The following is a 14,460-nucleotide window of genomic DNA, read 5'->3' as shown; positions in this document are numbered from 1 at the left end:
TTCCTTTAGTTCTATTTAGCATCCGATTTTTCTCTATTAAGAGTTATCAAATTAGCCAGTCTGCAGTTTGAAACAAAGTTCAAAGAGACTTCCATTTTTAGTCTTTTATAGATTAAATATTATAAGTGAAGCCATAGTTGCAAACCAACCTGAAAGGTTCAGGTGTTTTAAATAAATTAAGTCAAGTAGTTTGACAGTTTTACTGGAAACATTGGCCGAGGTCCCTGTTTATAGGTAGGAAAAAGTGACGTCTTTTTTTCTGAAGCTACTTTTACAGGGACTTGCGCAGTTTGTTTCCACATTCTCAAATAGGCAGATTTTGGGATATTAGTAAAAATAGAAAATGCTGGAAATACATGGCAGGTCAGTCAGCCTCTGAAAGAGATGAGACAGGTTAACGTCTTTGGTCAGGACCCTTCTGGTGTGTTGGGGTAAGACAGTGGAACACAAGTTCGAACAAAATGGTGGCCCCCCCCCCACTCCCCCATTTTATTTTGGTCAGCCCTACAAAGGGTCTCTCTCGCCTCCTCATTCTGATTAATGGCCCCACCCAAAATGGCTAACTTCTTTCTCTCTTTCAAGTATGCGGACTTCAGCCTTGCATACTGGGTCTGATTTCCCTGGTCTAATTGTCAGTCTGTGCTGTTAGTACGTACGCCCTCTCACTGCCCCACTATCATTGGCCTGAGTGCAAATGTGGGTTAGGAAGGGAAAAGTAATTAGCCAGGCTTCCAGCTCCTGATCACTCTCTGGTGACTTCTGTTGGGACAAGTGTGTGTGTCGGCTGAAGAACTGAGCTAGGGTATGATTAGATTAAATTATTCTAGTTTGACAGATTGGGGAGGACCTGGGACAGGCAGTGAAATTATGCAGTAGTAGGAATAGATTAAATGTTAGTTACTACATTTTTTTCCCCCCCAGAGAGTAGAGAGCCTCTGAAATACATTGTTGCCTGGTGTGCTAAATGCTGATTCTGTCTTAACGAGGAAATTGGACCCATTCTTGAATGGGGCAGGGATCAAATGATCTAGATGAGCGGATTAACAGATAACATTCACGAGGATAATGTGAGCTCTTGGACTGGTTTAAGTTGCCTCGGGGGTCGGAGATGAATTTTCCCAAATTTTATTTCCCTTATTGAGCCTGTGTTTTTTTTCCCCCTAGTCTTTTGCCTCTCTCAAAGGGCTGCAGAGTGGGGAGGGGTAGAAAGTTATGATGTCCCAGGCATCATGAGTGTGGGTCAAGTTTGATGGACCACCTGGTCTATTCTTGCCCATCATTTTTTCATATGACGTCCCCTACTGCCAGTAGCCTAATGGACTGACATTCTAGGCTTGCATACGGAGGATGGTCACTTGGGAAAGGCAATGGAAGGTGACCAGCTATCAGAAAGTGCATGAGAAAGGATACTGGAGAGGGAGAAGTGCCCAATTGTCCACTCCCGCCCCACCCCCAGGCAGGTTGAGGCGGCTCCTTTTTAAGAATTGTCATTTACTTAATGAGTGAATACAAAAAAATGAATCATTAAATATTGTTTGTATTTCATAGCAGCATAATTCGCCTCAGAAATAGGCCATTCAGTGCAACCAGTCCATATTGGTGTTTGACCTTCCATGTGGGCAAATATTCTAATCACATTTACCCACCCTGTTCCCTTGTCTAGGGAACTAGGTGATGCATTTTGGGAGGACTAACAAGGCAAGGGAATATACAATGAATGGTAGGACCCTAGGATGTACAGAGGGTCAGAGGGACCTTGTCCATAGATCACTGAAGGTAGCAGTACAGGCAGATAAGGTGGTTAGGAAGGCATATGGGATACTTGCCTTTATTAGCCGAGGCATAGAATGTAAGAGCAGGGAGGTTATGATGGAGCTGTATAAAACGCTAGTTAGACCACAGCTGGAGTACTGTGTACAGTTCCGGTCACCACATTATCGGAAGGATGTGATTGCACTGGAGAGGGTGCAGTGGAGATTCACCAGGATGTTGCCTGGGCTGGAGCATTTCAGCTATGAAGAGAGACTGGATAGGCGAGGGTTGTTTTCCTTAGAGTAGAGAAGGATGAGGGGGGCCTGATTGAGGTGTACAAAATTATGAGGAGCATTGTTAGGATTGATAGGAAGAAACTTTTTCCCTTAGCGGAGGGGTCAATAACCAGGGGTCATAGATTTAAGGTAAGGGGCAGGAGGTTTAGGGGGGATTTGAGGAAAAATATTTTCACCCAGAGGGTGGTTGGAATCAGAAATGCACTGCCTGAAGGGGTGATAGAGGCAGGAACCCTCACAACATTTAAGAAGTATTTAGATGAGCACTTGAAATGCCATAGCATACAAAGCTATGGACCAAGTGCTGGAAAATGGGATTAGAATAGTTAGGTGCTTGATGGCTGGCACAGATATGATGGGCCAAAGGGCCTGTTTCTGTGCTGTATGACTCTATGACAATGACTCTATGTCTCTTCGACCCCTTTTCCTGCATCCACCTATCCTATCCAATCTAATCTTAAATGTCAACACTTTCTCCCTCGACCACTAACACTGGAAGTGAATTCCACAGCCTCACAATTCTGTGCAAAGATGCTTCTTCTGCCCTCTGTTCTAAATCTGATGTTTAATCTTCTATCTATATGGCTTCTCGTTCTTGACCCCTTATCTACTGGAAACAGTCTGCTTCTATTGGCCTTGTCCCTTCCTTTCATTTTAAACACTTATATCATATCGCCCTGTGATCAAATGATTAAAAAGACCCATTTTGTTTTTGTACTTCAGGCTGATTTAAGTGTACAGTTGAATGGAATAAATAATCAATTAGCTATAAATAGTTCACTGACAGGTAAATAATCAATTGCTTTGTTGAATGATTGATTCAACTCCCGAAGAAAATCAAAGTCCATTTTACCAATTGATTAAACGAAAATCAGTTTCCTAAATAGAGACAAATCACTGAAGAGAAGAAGTTGAGAGGTTCTTGGTTTTGCTCCCATTCGGGTACCTGAGTAAAAAGGTAAGCTGCAGAGTGTTGGAGATCAGCAAGGTAGAAAAGAGCAGCAAACAAGATGGGGCAAATCAAGTAATTGGGATTAAGTGGCACCAAGTTTGAGTTTTGTAAGTTTGCAGATTGTAGGAGGGATGAAGCACTATGTGCAGCTTTGGGCTGCCACTATGGAAAGGACATTAAAACTGCTGAGAGGCTACAGCGTAGATTAACCAGGATGACAGCAGGGATTGAAAACTATCATTATTTGGAGACTTGCAACTATTTCCATCAGAGCAGAGAAGATTAAGGGAAGAATGAAAAGAGATTTTTAAAATTATGGAGGCTTCGATAGGGTGACCAGGGAAAGAGTGGGGTTAGGAAGTCAGTAATGAGCGGGAAGGTGGGGTGGGGGTGGGGGAGCGCCATCAGTTTAAAATACCACGAAGAATGAACTGAGAAGTTAAGGCAGAGATATTTGTAGAAAGAATTGATAAAGAGAGAACATGCATTTATATAGCACCTTCAATGATCTGAAGATGTCCCGAAGTGCTTCACAACCATAGAATTGTTTTCTGAGTTACAGCTACTTCTGTAATGTAGAGAAATATGGGGGCGAATTTTATAGCCTCCCGCCCTGCCCCTCCACCGACATCTGGAGCTATGGCGGGGGTTGGCCAGAAAATTCCTCTGGCAGATACCTGCCAGGGGCCTCGATGCCGGGAAGGCCCGGCCCGATATTGTAGGTTACTAAATCTACGTGCGCTTAATTTTCGACTCGTTGCCTATTGTCCTTTGTATCCTGAATTGTGGTGGCCCCCCCCTCCCCCTGCTGCTCGGTGACGGAAGCCAAGTTTGCATTGGTAAATTTATTTAAATCAATGAATTAAGTACTTACCTGCTCCCACTGTCTGTTCTGGTGCCATATTGGTGCTGGTGGCCAGCACTCCTGTGCCTCCAGATACCTATCTGGGGATCCGATGCGGAACACTGGTGTTTAAAAATAAGGGGTCATTTGAATGGCGGAGCAGGCTCGAGGGGTTGAGTGGCCTAATCCTGCACCTAATTTGTATGTTCGTATGAGTGGGGTCAAACTCCTCCGATTGGTGTAGGGGATGGTGGGAAGGGGTAAAGCGCACAGTTTGTGGACTGTATGTGGGGGGAGGGTTAAGGTCGGGTGCACAAGGCAAATACTTTGGGGGCAGGGGGAGAGGGCAAGGGATAAATTGTATGGTCATTGTTGGGGGTGTGGGAGAGGGGCTATAAATATTTATTTCATTTCCTTCAATCCATTTGAATTAACTATATCTTAAAAAATGTAAATGAAATGGAAAGGCTCAAAGCCCTTTAAAAATGGCGTCATGCTGGTGCAATGGTGCCTGACGCCAATGGGAATGAACCGCCCGTCCTCTCCACATCATCGGGGGAGGGGAGGGTGGTCTGCCCCGACCATTTAAATGAGCCACTATGCTGAATAACCCGGCGACCCTGCGACGTGTGGTCTGCACAAGCGATCGGGCATTTTTGAAGCGGCGGCAAGCTTATAAATTCCAGCCCTTGGTCGTCCATTTTTCGCACAGCAAGATCCAACAAACAGCAGTGAGATTACCTACCCTTGTGAGAAGTGTTGGCCAGGCCACTAGCAGAACTCCCCTGCTCCTCTTTGAAAGGTGATACAGGATCCTTTAAGTTCACCGGACCAGACAGACAGGGCCTCGTTTAATATCTCACCTTTATTTTCTTTTTACAAAAAGCACCTCTGACAGTGCAGCACGTCTCCAGTACTGCACTAACAACTTAGATTGTGCTCTCAAGTCTCTGGAGTGGATCTTGAACCCATGATCTTAACTCAGCTGAGAGTGTTATGACTGGGCTATGGTGAGAAAGCAGGTCAAACAACTGGCAGATTTCAGATAGATTGAGTGACCTCCTGTGATGTAAATTGTGGACACAATGGGTTAGAAACTTGACTGCAGTAAATATTGGGCGATGCATATAACAGGCAGTCAATCCAATTACACCCATCTCCCTCACTCTTTATTCTACCTGTAGTTTCATCTTAATCTAGTTATAGCCTCAAATGTCAGCTTGGCTCAGTTGTAGTGCTCGCCACTTCTGATTCAGCAGGTTGTGGGTTCCAAGCCTGCTCCAAGATTTGATTCAAGCTAAGATATCCATGTAATACTGCATTGTCAGGAGTTCTGCGTCAGTTTAGATTATGTGCTCCACTTTCTATCTACCGTCCGAGCCAATCTGGCACTTGTCTTCAATATAATCAGTATTTTTAACAAGAGAAGGTTGCAATGCAAATATCAGTTCTTATCATATTGAATTTCACTTGCATTTGCATCAAAGATAACGAGAGAGTGATTTGTGACTCATGCAATGTTTGCTCTGTGCACTTGTAAACAAATGACATTAACAAGTGTAGAAACTAAAATATGAAAAATGTAAATTCTATTTGATTTAAAAGGGATCTCTTGTATATCATCAACAATAGCTTGCATTGATACAGTGCTTTCTAGCGTAAACATTGTCTTAAGGACCTTCACAACAAGGCTAAGGAAATTGGACCAAGGCAGGAAAGGTGACATAAGGAAGGAAGACCGAAAGATTGGTCAGAGAGTGGGGTTTTAGAGGAGGTTTTCTTTTTAAGAGCTGAGGAAGTGGAGGTTTAGGGAGGGAATTTCAGAGAGTAGGATTCAGGGTGGCTGGACATTCTAACACCAATATTGTGACAAAGGGAGAAATCAAAGAGGCTGGGAGTCAGAGGAATGGAGAGCTTGGAGATAGTTGTAGGGCTGAAGACAGTTGCAGAAATAAAGGGGGAAGGGAGGACATGAAAGGGCAGGATTTAAAATTTAAGAATGGGGAGCCAATAGGCTAGTGAGAACAGGGAAGTGTGGGGATTGGCTGGAGCTCGGATATAAGCAGCAGAGTACTGGACCTGTCGGAGTCTGTTGAATGCAGAGGCATGCACTACGAATCAAAACTGGTTTTGTCCATTATATATTTCAATTAGCAAACTTAAAGTGATATTGCCATTTCTAAGAGCATGTGAAGTACTTACCCAATCTAATTAACTTTAACCTGAAATGTGGAAATATTGAAAACCAGGTTTCATTTGTTAAATTATGTTCTTATTTCTTTTTGTTAATGTGTGAGCAAACGCTGGCACGTTTAACCCAGTGGACGCTCCATAATATGTTTCACCTCCTGGGCCTAGGGTTCCTCAGCGACCAGCCGCCTTGGTGGGAATTTTGTTGTACGTACCTTCAGTAAACTCTGACACGTCCAGTACTCTGCTGCTTACATCCTCCCACACCAAGTCCTACTCTTCGTTATTCTCACGAACCTCCATTGGCTCCCTGTCCTTACCAAATGATGTGCATATGGACTTTCAAAAGGCGTTTGATGAAGTACCACGTAATAAATAGACTGTTAGCAAAATAGGAGCCCTTCGGATTAAAGGGACAGTGACACAGAATTGGCTTAGGGCTAGTATACAGAGAGTAGTGGTGAACAGTTGCAGGAAGAATGAAGGGAGGCAGTATGAAGTAAATGGTACAGTTTTAACGGGAGTGCAGGAATAGAGAGACCCGGGGGTGTATGTACACAAATCTTTGACAGAAGGGCAAGTTGAGAAGACTGTTCTTAAAAAAAAAAACATGCTCGATCCTTGGCTTTATTAATAGAGGCACAGAGTACAAAAGCAAGGAAGTTATGCTAAATCTTTATAAAACACTGTTTTTAGATCCCAGAATGTTCAATACTTCAGGAAGGATGTGAAGCCTTGGAGTAGATGTAGAGGGGACTTATTGGAATCATGTCAGGAATGTGGGACTTCAGTTATGTGCAGTTGCTGGGGTGGTTCTGCTCAGAGCAGAGAGGGTTGAGGGGAGATTTGATAGAAGTGTTCAAAATAATAAATGGTTTTGATAGAGTAAATGAAGAGAAACTACTTCCTGTGGTCGAACACAGATTTAAGGTAATTGGCAAAAGAACCCGAGGTGACATGCATGAGAAGGCATATTTTTAACACAGTGAGTTGTTGTGATCTGCAATGCACCGCCTATAAGGGCGGTGGAAGCAGATTCAATCATTAAAATTCAAAAGGGAGTTGGAAATATACTTGAACGGGGGGAAAAAAAATCCATGGGAAAAGAGCAGGGTAGTGGGATTAGTTGGTTAGCTGTACCAAAGAAGCTGGCAGAGGCAAGATGGGCTATATGACTTCTATGTACTGTATCAATATCTATGGTTCTAAAATATTACAAAAGCCTTTTTTTTTTACTATTCTGATCATTTTAATTTTGTGATTTTTTTTTTTTTTGATCTCCCTGGAGGTTCATCTTTAATTACTGGAGACTCCTGGCCAGTTCTGGAGGGTTGTATCCCTGAGTATTGTACAGGCGATCTTACAGGTGGCTGAGGAGTATTCCTCCTGCCAGAGTCACCACGTTGAGTGGAGAGGGCAAGGGAATTGGGTGAAGGTGTAGGAAATGTAATTAACTGCCCTTCTTTCAAAACACCACCCATTTTATAAGGTTCACTGAGTTTAAAAAGGACTGAGAAAAGTTGCCTGAATTTATCAAGCCATTAATTTTGAAAGAGTGTGGTCCAGTATTAAGGAAGCATCATATTGCAGTCCAAATATTTACCGCAAACCTCTTGTACTGAAGTAAAAATCTAATTGTGGTTTAGCTGAGCAGATTTGCACTGCTTCCTGCTCTGGTGTGAAGCAGTTGCTTCACAGAAACACTCCACCTGCCTGACACAGTTACCATAATCCCATCACCATTGTTTCCTGTGCTTTATTACGGTTTTGGGGTTTGCTTGTTAGGGCTGAGAGTAATCGACTTTTAATTTAACTCAGATTATGATTTTCTATTTGAAGAATATCAATGTTTTTTAATTAAAAAATAATGTGTTTTGGTGACCATGGCGATGACCTTTGCCCCACAGGTCTATCTCTGCTTTAGAGGCTTTATTGTATTCAGGCATTGATGTGTTAGGAGAACCAGATTGGAATTAAAATGGGTTCCTATTGTTTGCCTGCAATAAGGCAAAGGGTTTTTCGGGGAGGTTAGGGTGGTGATGGTGGTGAGAATCCCATTTCAAAAGCAAGTTCAGTCCATCATCATGAAATACTGAAAGGAGAGCTTTCTGAGGGTCTCCACTGTGAATGGGAACTTCATACAAAAGCAAAGTGGCAAGAGATTCAGTGCAGGCTGAGGAACAGATCCGCAGCATTTGCAGCAGGCGTAAGAGTTGCCAACTCGGGTTGGATGTACTCCCAGGAGGTTTCATCACTACTAGACCTCCCGCCTCCGATCGCCCTGCCCCCCACCTCCTGCCATTGGTTCCCCGACATTGTCCAGCCTCACAGCCCAACCCCTTCCCACAGCCACTTAGAAAACGAGTAAACTTCTCATTACCCAACTGGATGACTCTTGACTGTCACTCGAACAGTCTTTATTCCATCGCCAATATTTTTATCAATAATAAACATGTTCAAAGAAAGTTTTTTTTTAAAAAAAAAGAACGCCCCTTGCCCCTTCTGGATTACTGGCAGCAGTGTTGTGAAGATTAATGGTCAATTCCTGGAGATTCCAGAGCAATCATGGAGGATTGGCAATCCTACATTAGTTGCAAAGTGCGCCTTTCTGCTTGGCCTCCTTCTCTCAACTTTGAGAAAGTATATTTATGAATTTTTACTGCCCATTGTAGACAAACATAAATAATCTATAACGAGGCTGCATACCTAATTTTTTGCTGTGATCTTTTGGAGTTCTCTGAAATTTCCAACACTGAGATCAATAGATTTTTTTTATTGGGTAAAGGATACTTGGAGCAAACGTTTAATTGAATGGTAGAGGAGGCTTGAGGGGCTGAAGGGCCTACTCGTGTTCCTCCTTTAGTGTTGTCAACCCTCCCAGGATTCTCCTGGAATCTCCAGCAATTGAAGATTGATCTCCACAACACTGCAGTGAGCAACTCAGGAGAAAAAATATCATAGCGTTTATTCATGTTCTGTGAAAGCTTGTGTTATAAAAATGTGTTATAAAAATATTGCAGATGGACGAAAGCAGGCTGTTTGACTGGGGGGGTGGGGGTGGGGGGGGCGATTAGAGGTGAAAGGTCACGGAAGGAAACAGCCAGGAAAACACCCAACCAGAATTGGTAGCCCTTCCCTTTTCCTGAATGCATTGGCTCCTTGGGAGCTGATTAAACCCAGGTGCCTTGCTTAAGGGGCAATGACAATCATAGCCACACCCTAATAAACAGGGGGGCCCAGAGTCAAACCTACACGTGCATTCCGTTCAGTACAGCGGATTAAGGGGTGATCTAATAGAAGTATTTTAGATGATTAAAGGAGATGAACGGGTAGGTTGAGAGGAGGAACTATTTCCTCTGGTGGGGCAATCCAGAACAATAACCTTTAAAATTAGAGCTAGCCCATTCAATGAGTGATATCAGGAAGCACTTCACACAAAAGGTAGTGGAAATCTAGAACTCTCTCTCCAAGGTAGCTACTGAGGCTGGGGGAGGGGTCAGCTGAAAACCATCAAAACTGCAGTTGAAAGACTTTTGTTAGGCAAGGTTACCGAATCACGGTGGGTAGATAGAGTTAAGAAAGCAGATGAGCCATGAGCTAGTTGAATGATGGCACAGGTTCGAGGGGCTGAATGGTCTACTCCTTTTTTTTTTCCTGTTCCTGTGTCCCCATTTGGTGCCCAGTTTGTGTTTCTCTGGGAACACTTAACCTGTATTTTTAAACAGATGCTGATAGAGATGCAGAATCTCTGATAGGGCATGTGCTGCAACTGTCATCGACATCATCTCACACATACACATACTTCTTCACTGCAGCAGGCAGGTAAATAATTGGAAGCTTTCTGTCCAATGACTATGGAGGTATCGCCGGGAAGCAAAACATTGAAAAAATGAAGTGAAAAAGTAGTAACAAGCTCCTTTCGTGACCTCTGGTCATCCCGAAGCATTTCATAGCCAGTGATCTACTTTTGAAGTGTAATCGTTGATGTAATGTATGAAATGTGGCAGCCAATTTGTGCACAGAAAGATCCCACAGACAGCAATGAGATAAATGATCAGATGATATATTTTTTTGTGATATTGGGCAGGCGCAGCCTCGGCTTAACATTTCACTCGGAAGGTGTAACAGTGCAGCATTCCCTCTGTACTGCACTGGAGTGTCAGCCTAGATTTTGTGCCCAAGTCCCTGAAGTGGAATTGAACCCAGGACCTTCTGAGCCATGGCTAACACCGTTAGGAGACACCTTTTGACTCAATTCAGATGGGATGGCTGAGGGGTTGCTGCAGTTGAATCAGCCAGCCTACCTGCTGCTGATTGGTCTGTGCGATTCCCACTGGAGAGTGTTTGGTTTGGGTTGGGTAAACAGCTGACTTGGCTGCAATGCCCCACTTGATCAAATAGCCAGAGCATACTCTATAGGTTCACATATGAGCAGCCGTGACTTTAGGTGAGGTACGAGCATGTTCTAGTTGAACAGAACGCTACTTTGTGGGTTGGAGGGGGAGGGGTCAGTATTTTTAGCCGGTTTGAATCTTTCTCTGTATCTTCTCATTCCCTTGTATGAAGTGGGGGAAGGATTTGCCAGCTGATTAACAGTCTGACAGACTGCCGCATGACCAACCCTCCTTCCATGGTTGTAACCATGTTTATACCAGCTGATAGGATTGTCAGACTTATACAGCGGTAGAATTTTATTGTCTCCTACAACTCATACGATTGGGCACGTGGGGAAGGGGGAGTATCCTGCTGGATGTTGGCCCTGAGTTCTGGTTTCCATTCACCAGATCTGTCTGGAGCAGGGTTCGAACCCTGAAACTTCTGATTCAGAGGCGAGAATTCTACTTATAAAAGCAAAATACTGCGAATGCTGGAAATCTGAAATAAAAACAAGAAATGCTGGAACCACTCAGCAGGTCTGGCAGCATCTGTGAAAAGAGAGAATTCTACTGTTGAGTCCAAGGCTCGGTCATGTTTTCAGGAAAAAAACATCAGAGTGTTAAAAAAAATTATTAAGTATAGTCAAATGTATATTTAAAGTCCTCCTTTGATTGTGGAGTTTTAAGTTGGAGCAAAGACACAGATGCTCATACATGCACTCCTGGCTGGCTGGGAAGGCTCTCTGTATCTTATCCTGTGGTCTTTATTCATGGCCTTTAAGCAGCATTCAATCAAACCCTTGGCCATCTGGCTGCCAGATGTGTTGTGATTGCTTGTGGCAGCAGTCAGTGGGACTGGCCTGTGAGGGCTATATGCAGCATGCATTTGCTAAGTGCAGGATCGAAAATCCCAAAAGCCTGCCAAAAGGCTCCTAAAAGGTCACTGGCGCAACTGAGAAGGCTGAGATTTGCTTGGACAGGATCCTCCAGCGCATCACAAAGCTGAGGAGAAGCGTGACAAGGTTATTACTTTTCAGTTCCCCCTCAAGTCACAGGAAGTGATGCAAAATCTATGCTTTACAGAAAGCGGATACGGCTGAAAAGAGGCCCTGTCAGCATTCCGAAGGGATCGTTCCCTCCGCGACACCCTGGTCCACTCCTCCATTACCCCCACCAACTCGTCTCCTTCCCACGGCACCTTCCCATGCAATCGCAGGAGGTGTAATACCTGCCCTTTTGCCTCCTCTTTCCTCACTATCCAAGGCTCCAAACACTCCTTTCAGTTGAAGCAGCGATTTACTTGTACTTCTTTCAATGTAGTATACTGTATTTGCTGCTCACAATGTGGTCTCCTCTACATTGGGAAGACCAAACGGAGACTGGGTGATTACTTTGTGGAACACCTCCGCTCAGTCCAAAAGCATGACCCTGAGCTTCCGGTTGTTGCCATTTCAACATAACTCCCTGCTCTCATGCTCACATCTCTGTCCTGGGCTTGCTGCAGTGTTCCATTGAACATCAACGCAAGCTCGAGGAACAGCATCTCATTTACCGATTAGGCACTCTACAGCCTGCCGGACTGAACATTGAGTTCAATAATTTCAGAGCATAACGGGCCCCCCTTTTTAATTTTAGTTATTTTTTCTTTTTATTTCATTTTGGTTTGTTTTATCATTTTTTTTACCATGTGCCTGCCCACTCTTTTTTCATGTTTGTTCTTTGGGCCAAGGCTGTTCATTTTTCTGTCAATTAACACCCTCCCTGCGCTAACGCTTTGTCTTTCAGCACACCATTGACATACTGTTTGCCTTTGCTCCATGACCTTCTGGTCAGTTATTCTCTGTGACCCTCTGTCCTATCAACACCTTCCCTTTTGTTATCTCTTGCCCCACCCTGGTCTTTTTGCTTAAAACCTATTGCATTTCTAACCTTTGCCAGTTCTGATGAAAGGTCACTCACCTGAAACTTTAACTCTGCTTCTCTCTCCACAGATGCTGCCAGACCTGCTGAGTATTTCCAGCATTTCTTGTTTTTATTATTAAAGCAGAGGACAGTTCAAGATGCTGTACTATAGTGCAGTAAACGGGTTGATGTTTATTCATTGTTACAGTGGGGACTACAGGCCCCCAGTACATCGTGGGATGCTTCTGATTGAGCTGTCTAATATATTTTTAACTCCTTGATATACTGGGTTTCTTGCTAATTCATGTGTAATTTTCAACAAAAACTCGTTTAAAATTATTCGCCCACTTTCTGTGCTGACTGTGTTTGGGTTGAAACGGCTTTACCCCTTGGATTACATTTGGGTGATCTGATGGAAGATTGAGATTCGATTGGAAATGGTTTACTTAGATCAGGAGATTGCAGGTGTTGTGTTTATCGCTGGCCCTGAGATACCAACTAAGCTAGCTCTTGGCTCCATGCCTATTTTTCTCAAGTGAGATTCTGCAAACTAGTGTCAGTAAGCTATTGGACTCCTGTCTCTGGGAGTAATGCTGCTCCTGTCCTCAGACATGATGTCCGTTTAGGCACGCTTTGCAGTCAGAATGACTGCACAGTGATTGGGAATAGGAGCATTCCCTCCCCTCCACAATGGGATTCAGAGCTGCTGAAGCCATTTACCCTTGCTGCTGATCAGGTACTGGCTCTCTGCCACATTTGCCTCTCTTGAGAACCGTAGGATTATTCGATACAGATGGAAGACGTAGATGAGGAACTGTTCTGTGATTCCAAGTATCCTCTGTTTAACACAATCAGCTGTATTTCAAGCCGGTGAATAAAATGTCTTTTGTTGAATTAAGGGAAAATTGCAGCTCTTTTAATGGCTTTGTTGGTAGCACTCTCAGCTCAAAGTCAGAATGTTGTGTGATCAAGTCCCACTCCAGACACTTGATCAGATAATGCAGGCTGACATATGGAGGTGCATTAAAATGAGGCCCTGTCGCCTCCCTCAGATGTACAGGAAAGATCCCACGGTGCTATTTTGAAGGAGGGCAGAAGTGTATTCCCAGTGTCCGGGTTAATATATATCCTCCAACTAACATCACTAAAAAAAAACTATCTGATTGTTAACTCATTGCTGTGTGTGGGACCTTTGCAATTTGCTTTCTGACATTACAACAGTTCGAAAGTGCTTCCTTGGCTGAAAAGTGCTCTGAGACGTCCTACGGTTGTGAAAGGTGCTATATAAATGCAGTTTCTTTCACTTAGGATGAAATTAGTCTTTGGCTTTAGCATAAAATGGGGGATGGCGAATGGGCAGCCTGATTTGCACTGGTTTTCTTTTCCTCGGCATTTACTGTCAGTAGTTGAGGCATACGGAACATGTCACAGGTCCAAGCTTACCCAACCCCCTCTTTCCCCCCCGCATCCCCCTGCACCACCCCGCCATTCGTGCTGAATGAACTGATGTCAGCTGGGCAACAGAGCTTGAATTGGTTTCATGTTTCGGACTCGCAGTCACCACCTGGTGACCCATGTTGGAAGTGCGTGTGGTCCGATATTGGGCAAGGGGAGGACGAGGCTCTCAGTTGTGTCTGGTGGTCAAAGCCTATGGGCACTCGATGTCCAGGCTCAATAGGTAAAGCAAGGCCACTCAAGGTGAAGTGCTGAAGGGCAGCTGGTGTTTTTTTTGGAGCAAGGATGCGAGAGAGTCTTGTTTGTGAGTGATGAAAGAATAACGCTGGAGTGTCCCATTTTTGCCCAGTTGAAGTTGTTCAAATCAATGCTTTATTTTCCATTCATTCTGTCAACTGAATGCTGAATTTTAACTTGCGTGTGTTGCATAGAAAATCATCGTAAACCCTTTTACAAAGCCTCCAGACATAGCATTAACAAAGCACTGGTGTTGCTCAGCCTTTCACTGAGATCAGCAGAGTTGAGGTTAGGGACTGCAGTTTTGAGATGGTATTATGTGAATTATAAGAAACAAATGTGGAATTTTGTAGGAAGACTGTGTTGCATTAAAGAGAAAATGTAACGAGATCTGTTTTCAATGCATTTCCCATTCGGCTTCTGTAAAAAAACAGTTTTCAAAAAAAAAAGCTATTG

At 43.8% G+C, this 14,460-nt stretch overlaps 1 protein-coding gene across 6 annotated transcripts in view; it reads left to right on the top strand.

Annotated features, from left to right (window-relative positions):
• LOC137355508 (paladin-like) overlaps window positions 1-14,460 on the top strand; it is a 261,128-nt gene that overhangs the window by 61,363 nt on the left and 185,305 nt on the right. Inside the window, exon 1 of one of the 6 annotated variants that reach the window (XM_068020732.1) lies at window positions 2,920-3,006. The exons of the other annotated variants lie outside the window; for them this stretch is intronic. The gene's annotated coding sequence lies outside the window, so the exon portion shown is untranslated. Of the gene's footprint in view, window positions 1-2,919; window positions 3,007-14,460 lie in introns of those variants that run through there. 6 annotated transcript variants of the gene reach the window in all.

This window comes from Heterodontus francisci, chromosome 42 (genome assembly GCF_036365525.1).
Source record: "Heterodontus francisci isolate sHetFra1 chromosome 42, sHetFra1.hap1, whole genome shotgun sequence".
In the NCBI taxonomy this organism is placed as follows: Eukaryota; Metazoa; Chordata; class Chondrichthyes; order Heterodontiformes; family Heterodontidae; genus Heterodontus; species Heterodontus francisci.
Note: the sequence above shows the minus strand (reverse complement) of the source record. Positions and strands in the feature narration are given on the sequence as shown.